The sequence below is a fragment of the Equus caballus genome, chromosome 15 (assembly GCF_041296265.1).
Source record: "Equus caballus isolate H_3958 breed thoroughbred chromosome 15, TB-T2T, whole genome shotgun sequence".
NCBI classification, from domain to species: domain Eukaryota; kingdom Metazoa; phylum Chordata; class Mammalia; order Perissodactyla; family Equidae; genus Equus; species Equus caballus.
In genome coordinates, this window is record NC_091698.1 from 97,311,115 (window position 1) to 97,325,993 (window position 14,879).

General features: G+C 46.8%; 1 long non-coding RNA gene across 1 annotated transcript; it reads right to left on the reverse strand.

Moving 5' to 3' along the window:
* Positions 1 to 2,654: 2,654 nt before the first annotated feature.
* On the reverse strand, positions 2,655 to 9,449 carry LOC138917916 (uncharacterized). Its single transcript, XR_011426582.1, has 4 exons — positions 9,336 to 9,449; positions 8,154 to 8,351; positions 5,636 to 5,751; positions 2,655 to 5,138 (listed from the first exon to the last, which is right to left on the reverse strand). It is a non-coding gene; the product is annotated as an uncharacterized lncRNA (long non-coding RNA).
* Between the last annotated feature and the right edge of the window lie 5,430 nt (positions 9,450 to 14,879).

Here is a 14,879-nt window from a genome sequence, read left to right on the forward strand (position 1 = left end):
CATCAGGACCTGGGGCATGCTAAATGAAGAAGTCAGGGTCTGGAAGAAGGTGGAGGCAGAAAGCCAGATAACTTTTGAGAAAAACCCACCCCAATTCCCCCTTTAGCTCATAAAATTAGATGAGAATTTCTCCAGGGAGGGCTTTCGACTACTCTTCACGAAAATATACTTAGGAAAATGGGCACTAGACGGAAGAACAAGTCATTTCATACCTCTTAATTTACAGGGACAATTAAATGTTTGCAGGTGTAGCTTATTTTCCTTTTTCTCTCTCTCGCTCTTTTTTTTTTTTTTTTTTTGATGATTTATAATTACAGCTCTTTGCACAAGATTTGGAAAAGAAAACTCTGCATAGCATAAAAAAAAAGGAAGAACCACTTGTCAATCCCAGACTGTGCCATTCTCTTGTGTTTTAGGACACAGGCTTCATAACTACAGCCAAATGGAAGTCTAGTCAGGATACTGGACTACCCGCGTCCTGTGGCTTCAGCAACATGCACGCGTACCCAGGGGACGTGCTGCACAGAGACATCAGAGGGGAAGGCCTTTTATCCATGCGTCCTGAGTAGTGGGCTGAGGGGCCAAGATCCTGATATGAGTAGCAGGTTTTCACTCCGGCATGTAGTGTATTCTGCAACAAAAATAGGGCCCTGCGACTGTTTTAGAGATTCTTTTGGAGACTGTATTAGGAGAGGCAGCGTAGTGTGGTGGTGGAGTTGGGTCTCTGGAGCCAGCCTGCCTGGATTCGAGGCTAATTGCACTGCTTGCTAATTATGCGAACTTTAGCTAGTAGTTCCATTTCCCTGAGATTCCGTTTCCTCACATGTAGAAAAAGGATGATAATAAGACCTACTTCATAAGGTTGTGTGAATGTTAAATGGGTTATAGACGTAAGATCTGAGAGGAGCACATAGTAGCTAGCTCAGTGTTCGCTGCTACTATTTTATTAGTCTAGCTCCTGTGTCCAGACTGAATTGAATGGAAAGCCAGTCTCTGTTCACCAACCTTCTCTGGAAGACGGCAGCTCTTCCAGGCGCAGAGGGAGACTTTCCAGGGGCTGGGCCCATCCCCTCACTCTGCTCCAGTGCTCTGGGGAGGTCCTCGAAGGACACAATTATCTGCCAAGCCCCAGGCACTGTGCTAGGCTCTTGAGATACGTATTTTCTCTCACAGGGTAAACGTGAGTCATCCCCACTTCATGGATGAGCAAACTGATGCTCAGTGAACTGAAGAGAGTTGCCTAAATCCAAAGGACTGGTAAGTGGGGAAGCCACCTTTGCAAACCGTGCCTACATAGTTTCAAATTCCAGATTCTTTCCACCAATCTCAGTCTCCACAATTTCACACAATCTGTGAAATCCATGTCTGGAGAGTCTGAGGACACACATAGGGTTATTACCTTTTTCATGAGAAGGGGACAGGGCAAGAGAGGAGGTTAACCACGGATCAACCAACCATGACATGCAAATAATGACCAAAAAGCACATGATCTGTTATCACCATCTTGTCATTAAATCTAAGGCATGTCAACGGCAGGAATACGGACAGAATAGAACAGCAAAATACAGCCTGGACCTTTAAACCAGATCTGTCCAGCTCTCCAGATAACACACAACTCCAGCCTTATTTTTCTCATTTGCAGCCCAGTCTGTAGTCCCCATCTGAGACCCCTCTGAGCTGACAGCACAGTGGAAACCAGTGAACAGCGGATAGCAGTCCAGTTTAGACAACCGCTCAGACTCCCACACGGCTCCGGACCCTGCAGAGCGAAAGAAAGGAAAACGCTTTTCCTTTCAGCAGCTGAACAATTTTGCTCCGGGCCCCAGGGGAGGTGCGACCAGGGCATGTGTGGTCTAGCAGGAGGTTTCCTCGGCTGTCTGACGAAAGAGAGACGCTTGCCCGCTGCTCATCTAAGTGATGGAGAGAAGCGTGCAATTTCCCGGTGTCCACAACCACATCTCCTGCCAGCTGGGCAACAAAACAGAAGCAGCCCCACAAGGTGAAAACGCTTCCAGACAAGTCACCTACAGCTTGCCTCGGGGCCCCGGCCCAGGACCAGAGAGCTGGCTGAGAATGAATGGGCTGCCTCTCAGCAGAGTTCCAAGTTGGAAAGAATCATTACAAATGTGGCCATAATTTCTCTGCAGAAAAAAAGACACACTCAGGGTCATTCTTAAACACACTCTGCAGAGACGTGTTCCAGTTACAGCTTTGCTAAACCAAATAAGTACGTGGTGCTTTTGGTTCCCTGTCAAGCTGATCGAAGAGCATTTGCATGTAGAATAACACATTTTAGGAACAAATGCCCAGCATGCCTGCGAATATTAAATTAGAGGTAGAACAGGTCACGGGGGTAAAGAGGGAGGGCACGTGGCTGAGCTAATGGCCTTTCTATGGCTGCTGCAGGCGCTGGAGGTGACGTGCTGTAGGGACCTAATGAATCTGATAACATCTCCGAGTCCAGGCTGGGAGATGACTCACCAGCCCAAGCCTCATTAGCTCGGGTCAGCCGGGGACTCGGAGGTTCCTTTCTGAAAAGAGAGACACAGACGCCCACCACCCTCCTTGCATTTCAATAACTCTCTTTAAACAAGTAGAAGCCGGTTCCACAAGACCACGAATTTATGTTCTCAAAAGAAAAGCCTTATTGCAGCTAATTAGGAAAGTTTTATTGATTTCCAATAAGATTGGGGGAATTTGAAAATTCTGGGTATTGAGTTGTTGGTTGGAGTTCTGTTGATTCATTCATTTATTTCTGAAATGCCGGCTGCTGCATCACACACATTTCCACAATTCTGGGCATATGTACTCACATGGGACCTGAGCGTCATCACACGAGCCTGCGTGCCCTGGCTGTGCAGTGGCACCATCCACCTTGGTATCATTCAATATGCTATTTACATTTGTAAAGAAAAATGTCATATTTGGATTAGAAACATCAGTCAGAGAATCATGTTAATAATAAAAGAGACAAATCTCTTTTTGAGGATGAAAATGGCATATGCAGCTCATCTTCTCTGAGAGAGAACCACTGCTCAGGCTGGTCCACCCCTCACCATAGGGGACCTCTTTACGGCAGTTGGCATTTCGTCCTCCTTCCTTAAAACTCCTTCTCCCTTGGTTTTGGTGAAAGACCTCATGTCTTGTTTTCCTCCTGCCTCTCTGACAATTCCTTCCAGAATTTTCTTCCAGGCTCCTTTTTCTCTGCATCCCCGATAAGCTGGTGACACACCTGGATTTCTGCTCTGACTGGCTGCTGTACCTCTGCATTTTAAGGAGTCTCATTCACTCCCATGGCTTCAGTCTCTCTCTCTAAACTTATGACTCTCACATCTACCCACCAGAGCCATCCTTCTCCCAAGCTCAAGTCCCAGAGAGCCAATAGCCTGTACATAACTCTATCGGGGAATCCCACATGACCTTTCCCCTTGCTTCTATCCTGCTGCCACCTTGCATTGCCATCAACCACCAAGTCAAGTAACCCAAAAAACTGAGAATGATTCTAGATCACGCTCTCTCCTTCATCTGCCTCAAATGTTGTGACCCTGATAAATGGTCCCCCTGCCTCTAACCTCACTGCCTCCCATACTTCCTTTAACACTTCTACAAAACGCAAATCTGATCACATTAGGTCATACTTAACACTCCTCAGGGTCTTCCAGGCGCCTGGGGATTCATTTCCAGACAGCGTAGTGCATCGTACAAGGCCCTGGGAATCTGGTCCCTGGGTTATTTATCACGGCACCTTCCCTTTAATGTCAATGTCGAGCTCCAGTCAAGCTCCAGTCAACTACTCATAATTCTCCCAGTGGCCTTGTTGTTTTATCCCTCTTTGCTTTTTTTTGAAACTAAAATACCACCACCAACCCTTCAGCCTTTCTCCCTTGTTCATTCGTCGAGCCTCAATTCTCTATCCTCAATCGCCACTCCTTTTCTGAGAGAATTCCTCTCTTCTATGGCCCTGCTGAATTCTGTCTCCCATCACAGATTCTATGAAACCACACCACACAGGTGTCATGTCTGTGGCTCTACTCTACTCTGGCTGTGTGATCTTGACTACCTACTGCACTTCTCTTTGTCTCACTTTCCTCATCTTTAAAATGGAAACAGCAATACCCACCTCAAAGGGCTGTGTTCAGGATTAAAGGAGTTGATATATTTAAAGCCCTCAGAACAGCATCTGCCAGAGTGACTGGCACATAGTAGGTTTGTCACTAAATGTGAGAGTAAAGAGATGCAATAAATCTGTCATTGTTGGACTCATGAGATCCCAGTGGACGTGGCTCACCCATTTGGACATAAGCTTCTTTTTCCAACCTTACCAAATACTAAATCTGAAAGACTTTTTTATTTTAAAACATGTTCGTCTTTTTATTGGTTACTGTACATTCATTTTGCTATAAAGTTTTACCTTTAGTTTAAACCTAAATTTAAAATCTTCTCGTCATGTAGAAATCAGAATAGTACTAACCTTGAGAGAGTGAATATTGACTAGGAAGGAGCATCCAGGATGATGGAAATGCTCTGCATCTTCTTGACTGAGTGATGGCTACACAGGTATCTGCGTATGTGAAAAATCCCTCCAACTCTATACCTGAGAATCTGGATCCTTTACCGTATGCAAGCTGTTCCCCAAACAAAAGCAAAAGAATACACACCATCAAAATATACCATGTGAAGATGCTGATCTGTAAATTTTTCTCCGAGAAGCTGATCCTGTGTCATTTTGAAATGTGAATTTTACACTACCTGTGATCTAGGAAAAGAGGGAGTAAGAAGGAGATCAGAGAGTTAAATCTTTTCCACGACTCTTTCTACACACATTGTCTCTAAAAAGTGAGAGGAAAGAAGAATGTCTAAATGAGTTGAGAAAGGGCTAATTCTGTTGGGTCTGACATACTCAATATCCAGACATGCTGGAGAGATTAGGGCTCCAGAAAAGGAGGGGGACATAGGTCATAAGAGAAGGTTATTAGGAACATATCAAGAGACCCAGTTCTCCTATAGAAGGAGTTTCCATAGATAGGAATTCCACTGATGTTCGGACCTATCTTCTTGTTCAACATATTCCTTACCACAGCAATTACTAGGCACTCAGTGACTGGTGCAGTCTCCTGCTTCTCCTTCAGTCCCTTGAACTGGAAAAAAATAAAGCATATATACACACACTAGTGATCAGAGCTCTGAAAAAAGAAGGACTCCAAACTCCTTTGGCTGCTCTCCTCTCCCTGAAAGCTTGGTGTGAGGGTGCCAGTCTGGACACGGCAGTGAGGACCTCCCATGTCATGTGAAGAACAAACGTGTCTTACCAAGCTTGCTCTCTCCAGGGACCTTGGACCCTGGCTGCTTACATGTGCTTGAAAAGCAGCCCTGAGAGCAAAATGATTTATGTACAGTTATGCATACAAATATTTGTTATTGCATCAAGGACCACCTCTTAGGGTTTGCTGTAAAGGAACCACAACTCTACCTAAGAAAACAAAGGCAGGAGGCATGTTTCCTAAAATAGGAAATAACTGTGTTATCAGCCTTCCTATATGTCTGACAGGGCAATATTCTGAATTTTTCAGACGTTATCTATCATTTTCTGAGTCCTTAGTGTCCCATGGTTGCCATGGTTGCTCAAGAGGCCCACCTTCCAAAGGGGAGCTTAGGACTTCTTCCAGAAGGGCTGGATGTCTGTGTTTGTCCCACAGTAGTGAAGGCTTCGATCCACACTAAAACCTGTGCACAGTGTTTGCAGCAGCTTTCCTAATGCAAATGGAGAACAGGTTAACGGTTGCTAGAGGTTAGGGAAGGAAAAGGAGTGCAAAGGAATTTGGTGTAGCTATAAAAGGGCAACAGGAGGGATCCTGGTGGTGGTGGAGTTGCTCTATATTTTGATCATTTCTGTATCAATGTCAAGGTCCTGGTTGTAATACTGTACTATAGTCTTCTGAGATGTTACCCTTGGGGGGAAAACTGAGTACAGAATAAGCCACAAAATCTCTCTGTATTATTTCTTACAATTGCACATGAATTTACCATTATCTCAAAATAAAAAATTAGCTTAAAAAATGAAAAGAAAAGAAGGGATGCCTCTGATATGCAAGATAGGATCATGGGGCATCTGGATGGGGGATGCTTGATGAGCTGGGAAAGGTCCACCTCTCAGGAACCACCTCTTAGGGTTTGCTGCAGAGTAAAGGAACAGAGATCCTGCCTGGGAGTGGAAAGGCATAAGTTTTGCTGCTCCTGGATAGACGGAGGACATGATACAGGGGAAATGGCAGCTCACCCTTCTCAGACCAGAGGAAGGTGGGAAGGAGATGGGGAGAGAGAAGAAAGAGGGCATATCAGGTGGAAATGGTCTACATTTCCCCTCTCTGTACTTTTTGTTAGAGAGGGACAATGAGTGCGACAGCATGAGAGGTCCCTTGCCCTCACTCTCCTTTGAGAGTTCTAGAAGTTTTCAGCAACCTGAGCAGAGGATTAAGAGCATTGAGGCTCAATCAGGGAGCAGAAAATCCTGCGTGTTTTCCTTCTGAGCCACCTAATTGAGTTAAGACAACTGTAGATTTGAGCAGAGAATGCTGGCATGGCAAGTAGCTACCAGGAGGGCAGAGGATGTCACCCAGGGACCAGAACCCCAAATCAAGAACCCTAGCTCTTCCCTCTGCCAAACACACAGACACTCCTGGTGAGGAGGAGCCGGGAAGGGGAGGGGGCTTCCTGGGTGGTGCGCACATGGCTGGGCAGGGAGGTTGACGTGCCCCGCTTTCACAAGGAGAAGGCAAAGAGTGTCTGCACTTCCAGAGCTCACGCTATGTGTATCCTTTGTAATAAAACCCTAATCATAAATATAGCATTCTCCTGAGTTCTGCAAATTGTTATTTTGAACATGAGAGGTCCGTGGGAATCCCCAAGTTTATAGCCATTAGGTCAGATGCAGGTGGCCTGGGGACCCCAAAGTGCAGCTGACTTCTGGAGTAAGGGCAGACCTGTGCAGGCCTAAGCCTTTAACTCTTCTATCTCCAGGGTCAGCACTGGGACTGAACTACAGCACACCCAGGTGAGGTAGAAGCAGAATCGCATCCCAAGCTCCAGCGCTCTCCACAGTCTGCTCGGCAGGTGGGGGCTCCCCGCCATGTCCCACCGCACCCTGCAGGGCCTCTAACCTAGTTTCTCCCATATACTTGGGAATTCATTTGTTGACGTGAAGGTCCCTCCCACAAGACTGAGGCTATTCTTGGGGAAGGACCACTGGCACATTCAGGTTTCATGCAAACTGAAGCCTTAGCAATGCAAAGAGGGGCCCTCTTTACACATAGACATATTTTACAAAAACTTGTGACCACGTGAACACATTGTTCGGACCCTCCCCAGGGCTTGGAAGAGGCCAGGAGTGCAGTGAGGGGCCCTGAAGCTTAAGCCTCATTAGCTTCACAGCAAATCTGCTCCTGGCATCTAATCCCTCCCTGGCATCCGGCTCGCAGTGGACATTTAGAATCCATTTAGTGAGTGAATGAAAGATTAAGCGGTGTAGCCGCAAACACAGATATGAGAAACAGTAAGGCATTTCTTAACTTTACATTTAAAAAATGATTGGACTCCTTCTATTTAGATGACAAGGGCTCTTTTTTCCCCTTTGGGGACTGACCTCACTTGCTATTTTTGCCCGAGTCCCTGAAGTGGGATTTGCAAGGATTTATAGGCCATGATAACCAGGTCCAAACACACAGAAGCTAGTGAATTTGGTGATCTGCTATTTGCAACCAGATTAGAAAAATCCCCGAGGAACTTGTGCTTTCATTTCCATGTTAAATCGCAAAAGAACTAAAGAGACAGAGCTAAAATGCAAATTTAGGGCACATTTTAAGTATAGGGGATTTAAGGCCTTTGTCGCAGAGCCAAGGGCTTTCTCTCCCTGGAGAATCCAAGCCATTAGGCTGCCCTGATGATTCCGGGGTTTTATAACACCATAGTTTGAGGCTTTTGCACAGTGATCCAGCACTGAGAAACGTGTGATGTAGCACTTCATGCCTCTCATGCCTTAGTGAATTCTACAACCTTGAATACTTCTTAAAGTCACTCTTTCTTTCTCTTCCTTCGGGAGGCCCTCGAAGTAGGTGTGAGATAGGCAAAGGGGGTCCTGGATGTGGGATCACACCTACCTGAATCCTGCTGCCCGCAGACCTTTCTCACCAGGTGTGCCATTCAGACTTCTCCAAGCCTCAGTTTATCGAGAAGACCCCAGTACTCAACAGCTTCCACCATCTTGGCATCTTCCCACACTCCTGGCATCATCTCAAGCTTGTTTTGTATAAAATAGGAACCCCGAATTTTCATCTCAGGGAGGTGAAGAGTGACACCTGCAAAGTTATTTGGAATCACTCACCGGGCTTCTCTCTCCTGCTCAGGGATAAGGGGGTAAAGCCGTAAGGGTCACTCTCAAACCTAGGAAACCAAGGCTACTCATGGGCACCTGAGAACAACTGGAATATTCAGTAACGTTCTGCGAAAGGCCCAATGAAGGTAGATAGCTCACCCCAGGAAATGCAATTAGGAGTTGGAAATCACACAAAGATAAACTCGAGAGAGTCAGACAGTAAAATAAAGAGGTCATGTGCAAGAGAGAGGAATATCTCCATAGGGAAGGAGGAGGCCCATGTTGCCTCTGAGGTGCCAGGAACTCATTATTGAAAAGCTAAAATGTTGTTGACTCAACGTCGCCCACAGAAGGAGCTGAGCTCCTTGGCTGTCCTTGCCGGGTCTGCCTTTCAGGCCTCTGAGGCCCCTCCCCAGGCAGAGTCGATGAAACGGTCATTCGTGCCGGGGTCACTGAGAGTTCAGATCAGCCTGCAGCTCTCCAATTCACAGCAATAAGGGCTGGATGTGTTTCAATTAGGTTCACAAGACTATGAAGTCATGCTGGATCCCACTCAGCTGATTAAAAATAATCGCATTCCATTTTAAGAGAACTTGAGCATTTTGAGGGTAGGAAAAATTCTAATTAATTTTTTTATATGATTGCCTCATTCTAACTATTCAGGAGATGGCAAAGGAAACTAATATTTTTCCAGCCTCTACTATTGTCTAGGTACCAGGCTGCTTGCTTTTCCTCCGTTACTTCCTATGATTCCGACATCTAATCTGGAAGGCAGAATTACTATCCCCATTTCAGAGATAAGGAGACTGCGGTTCCAAGAGCTTAAGGTGACTTATCTAAACCTACACAGCTGGGAGAGACAGAGTCCAGCTCTAATCTTGGGTCCGTGCAACTCCACGTCCCACACCCTGTCCCTTGTGCGGGCTGCCATTTGGCGAGGGGACTAGACCCAAGCCCTAAAACTCACTTCCTTTTCTCTGGGCCTCCTGTGGTCTTCTTCCCTCTGGACTCAACTTTCCTGAGGATCGTCTGAGGTGGTTAGGCAGAGCTGGCAGCAGGACCCAGGTGGTGCGGCGCCCCCGCCACCAGGCTGAGTAGTGGATGTCATAATGCCCAGGGGCCAGGCTGGTGAGGCTTGACCAACACTGAGGGGATTTTCAAAATGGAAAGTGCCCAAGGCTAGTTTAACATCATTCAGTTTCTCAGAAAATAGCTGTGCTCTCACTTTTCTTCGAGGGAATATGCTGTGATTAATGTGCTAATATACTGCTGGCTTTATTTTTCTACCCACCACACATTTTTGGAATACGTTCCTCAAAGGAAACAGACAAAAGTTTTCACATATTCTGTATCAAATCTCACCTTGGGGTTCAGTTTTCCCACCACTGTGCATCTGTTCACACTTTTCCTCCTGCCTGGAATGCCTGTGTAGCCATTTTCTTCCCTCCTCCAAATATAGTCATTCTTCAAGGCTCAGGAGAAAGCCCCTTTCAGCGCAGTCTGGCCTGCATCTTCAGCAGGACGCCGCCTCTGTTCCTCCGACCTTTGGCATCTGCTCCTTCGGCAGCACTTCCACACTGCCTGTGCCCTTGGTTGATCCCTGTGTGCTGGGAGCTCCTTCCAGTCTCCTGCTCTGTCTCATATCCTTCATAGTTCCTGGCAGATCCTGCTTGAGGTAAAATAAAAAGCAAGAGCTGTGCATCCAGACAGACTCACCTTACCTCAGTTGTTCCACTTTGTACAAGTCCCTTAGCCTTTCTTGGTCTCTCCTTTGGCACCTGCAAGTTCCTGCGCCACAGGGTATTGAAGGAGCCATTTTGTCCTTTGGATATATGACCATGGCACAGTGACCACCCGCTTGTCCTCAGTCCGAGAGGCTAGAATACAGCAGGCCACTGAGTTATAACCTCCGGGACGCACAATGAGGCCTTGTCTCCTCAGGCCAGGGCCCTCTTGCCCCTTGCCAGTTGTTCTCTGCTGCCCTCTGGGCAGCAGCTGAGGCAGTGAGGGGACGGTGTCCGTCAAACTGGCATAGGCAGGACCCACAGCTGGCAGTCCCCCTCGGCTTTGGGTATTTGAGAAAGGGACTTTCTCCTGAAATCAATGTGCTACAGGACTGGGACACACTAATCAAATTCGTGGACAACTGAGACAGAACAAAACAAAAGAGCTGCCTAGTGCAAATTTCTCCCTTTCTACTAAGAAGGAAACTTCTAGCCGGGATTCTCCACGTAGCCTGTCGGCCTGGTCTTCTGACAGGAGCATCTCAGTGGAAAGTACACTAAACACTAGGAGCATTCTGGGGGAGCCCAGAGTTACAGCAAAGGGCTCCAGGGGACCCCAAGGGGTCATCCAGAGATAGCACATCGCTAGAAAAGAAAGACAACTTCTGCTGGCTCCGCAGGTGACCTGCCCTGGTGGACATCCAGGCCCTGTGACCAATCTTATTGCTTTTCTAACATGCCTTGTCACTCACCAGCACTGCTGTCCTCTGAGTATTGTTTATTTCAGATACATTTTACCTTCCCAGACAAGAGATTTCCCTAGATTTCATTTTAAGTGACTAATATTCACATAGCATTGCCCTATTCACAGAATGCCTTCATAGACATTATGGCCTTGAGCTGTTGTAACTGGCTGCGAGGAGGGGAACATTGTTTCTATTTAACAGATGAGGAGATTAAAGGGCAAAGTCACCTGGTCACTCGGAGTCACTCCCTCCAAAGCCTTCACTCAGGAAGAGCAGAATCAAGATTCAAACTCAGTTCCTTGACTGCAAATACCCTGTTCCTCCCATCAACTATACTTGTAAAACCCTTCTTTGTTTTCTGAGCACGTTACCCAGCTCTCCAAACAACCTGGGAGGGACATCCTGCCCATTTCCATGTGGAAGCTCCAGGAGAAAGTGGGAGCTCCATGTGGTGGAGGCTCCGTCTGTCCATGGCTCTCTGTCAAGGTCCCAGAACACTTCCTGAAAACAGGAGTCCATCCATAAACATTTTACGAATGAAAGAGTGAAAGATACAGAAAGATTAAGTTACTTTCCCAAATTAGGCAGCTAATGGAGGCAAAAGCTAGGAATTGAGTCCTGGTTTCTTGCTGTAAACCTAATGATATTCCCCATGCATATTTTGTTTCATACACTGACTGCAAGACCACTTTTCCTGTTATTAGAAGCAGCACTTACTCTTACAAATGTCCCCAAGGGAAGGAAGTCGGAAAACTAAAACTGTTTTCTTGGGCACCGTATCTCACCATTCCACATCCCTCCAAAGGGAGTTAGTGTCTTCTTGTACAGACAAGAAAATGGAGTCTTAGCGAAATGGTACAACTTGCACACTGGGGGACACACATGCCATAACATGCATTACATGAACATGGAGAGAAGCAGTGACAGGGTCTACACCCCTACGGGGTCCTGTGACAGTACTAATCTGTGTGTGACTTTGCTTCTCTCATTTGAAAGAAAACATTAACAGATTGAGTAGTAGGCCTAGCCACTGTGAAGCAGTTAGAGAATATGACTAATGTGCAATTTCTGAAGAGCTGACATGTAGTCAAGCTTAGGGGTGTTATGATAATATAAGGAAACAAGAAATCCTGAAGATGCGCAATAGTTAGGGAAGGCTTTGCAGAGGATGTGGGATTCAGGCTCATTGTATGGAACAACGAAAGCCTCCAGCTTCTGCCACATGCTACCTGGAACATGAACAACAACTTAACCTGGCTTTTCCCAAGCAAAATGGGGATGAGAATCACCCTTCTGGGGCAGGGCGAGGAGGAAATGAGATAGTCTTAGAGTACTTAGCTTGGCAGCTGGCTCTCCATAAGCACCCAGTAATGCTCTCTGTAGGAGTAATACTGCACATGATCAGCATCCAGTGTTCAGAGCCGAGGCCCTTGCTCCTGCCTCTATTTCAAATACAAGCTCAAGGATCTTCTCTTGTGTGAATCCTGCCTGACCTCCCCACAGAGGAACAGCGACCTCCTCCACAGCACACAAACTCGTGTTGGTACCAGGTTCTCCTCTGACACCTGCCCGCGGGCCTTTCTGCCCCATTTGAGGTCTTCCTTCTGGGCAGAGGGTGATTTCATAGATCTCTGTCCTCAGCGCCAGGACAGGGCCTGGCACATTTTAGGCACTTGTCAAATGATTGGCCAATAGGCTAGGGATTCACAGATGAGTGAGAAAATGGACCCTGATTTTGCAGCACTCATATGTAAATTTTAGATTATTTTAGATATCTAGATGGTGATTTATTCTATAAATATTCATTGAGCACCTACCAACGTGCTAGGCAGGGTGTTCAAACTCTGGAGCTAATATTCCGTTTGCTTCCTTGAAAAACATTCCTGGTCCGGTGGAAGGGCAAACAGATAAAGCAATTACACTACATTACAGAACTTGGGACCCTCCAAGGACCCCAGTCTCCTGACTACCGGAAGGATCTAAGTCTACTCAAACCCTTAAGTCATCATTACATGAAACATTTTATCTGTTTTCTAAGGCTGCCATCAGTCTGCACAAGAAGAACAGACATGTTCTTGAACATGCTGGTGAATATGTCTCAGCCTGGGACCAAAGGAGGAGGAAAAAAGAGAAAAGATCCTGGCCTCCGGGAGATGAACAGCAATGTTACAGGCCCAAGTTAAGATATGTGAATAAGGCCCAAGTTAAGATGTGTCAATAGGGCCCAAGTTAAGATATGTCAATAAGGCACGGCAGGAATTAAGCTGAGATCCCGGAGCAAGGTGAGGGAGGTCACCAGGAGCCCCGGAGGGGACAGGCTGGTGAGAGCAAGCATTTACACTTCAGTGGCAGGGACTTGGGGCAAACTAGAGAAGGGGGATAGAAACACATGCACATGATTTCTGTTCCTGTGTCTTTGTCCCGACCAGCTCAACGTCCATGGGCACGTGTCAGGAGCAGGCTGGCATGGGGCAGAGCCTCATAAACGGCAAAGTCTAAGGGTTTGCTTTTGAATCTCTGAGATTCCTCAGGGCAGGGGGGTTCTAGTACCGAGCAGTTCACTAACGGTTGGAGACCAGCAGCGGAATAAAATGGGAGGCATGTCACAAGAGAGGAGAGCACAGTATGCCACAGTGGCCGCAAGGAGGGCCCAGCAGCTCCGTGGCAGGAGGTGGCCAGGGACAGAGCAGCAGACTTAGTGGAGGAGATGTTGGAACTGAGAGGGGGAGGAATGAAGGGAGATCTGCCACCGAAAGCGGGGAAAGAAAGTCTTAAACGGAAGAGGGAATTAAAGGATCAAAGGCCCAGGCTGTGGAGAAGTGTGGCGGGGAGGGAAGGTGAGTAGGCTCCAGCTGTGGGGGCTGTGATGGGAGCAGCAGAGATGAGACTAGGAGAGCCCAAGCCTGGGTGCCAGGCTCCGGTGCACCCTGCTGAGATTGGACTTGTCCCATGAGCATCCAGCACTTATCCTAACGTGGTATACGGTTTACTTTTTCATCCTGTCTGCTGTTATCTTTCTTCCCCTCCTCCAGGAATGTAAGTTCCCTGAGAATTTTATTCACTGATAAACCCCCAGTTCCTGTGCCCAAACCTGGTGCATTATACACGTCCAATAAGACTTACTGAATGAATGCGGGCTAACTGCATAGCAATGTGCCCAGTGTCTAAATGTCAGCTATTACTAGCTATTCTGCCTAATATAACATATTATTTATGCTCTCAAAATGCATGCTCGGTCTGTTTTTGGAAGAGCAGGTGAACATGAAGACATGGCTTTATGATTTTATTCCACCTCTGATTTACCTTTCAGTAATTTTCATGAATCCCCCCCTACTTCCCTCCCTCCACCTCACCACCCCCATTAATTTCTTCTGGGGCAAGAACAAACCCTTTTACAAGTTCATTCCGACACTAGAGCCCCATCCTAGGGCATGTGAGGATAACGCATGCACGGAGCGTCAATAGAAATATTTATCCCGGGTTTCCTGCATGTCGGGCTCTGACAGCTTGCCTTCTGTCTCAAAACCATGTTCATGTCAATAAATCTGCTAAACTCCTCCACCAACCTGCTCACTCTTCCCACAGCAGAGAAGCTGTGAAGAATGGCTGCTCTGTCTTAAAAAAAAAATAGTACTACTCCCCAGGGCACACTTGAAGTGCACCTTGGTAGGAAATGTCTTTGAGGACTTTGTATAATTCTACCTGAGCTCAAAAAGTTAGATGCTGACCCCAAAGTGCTGTAAAGCTGCAGTTGTATGGGAAGTGGGAGACAGTGTGTGTGTGTGTGTGTGTGTGTGTGTGTGTGTGTGTGTGTGTCTATGTGAGATGTGTGATGTGTGGGTGTGTGTGGTGTATGTGATGTGGTGGGTGCCTGTGATGTGATGTGTATGGTATGTGTGTGATGTGTGGGTGTGTGTTGTGTGTGTGCAATACGTAGTGTGTGTGATATGTGGTGTGTGATGTGTGGTGTGTGGCATGTGGATGTGATGTGTGTGTGTGATGTGTATGGTGTGGTGTGTGTATTTCTGTGGTGTGGCGTGT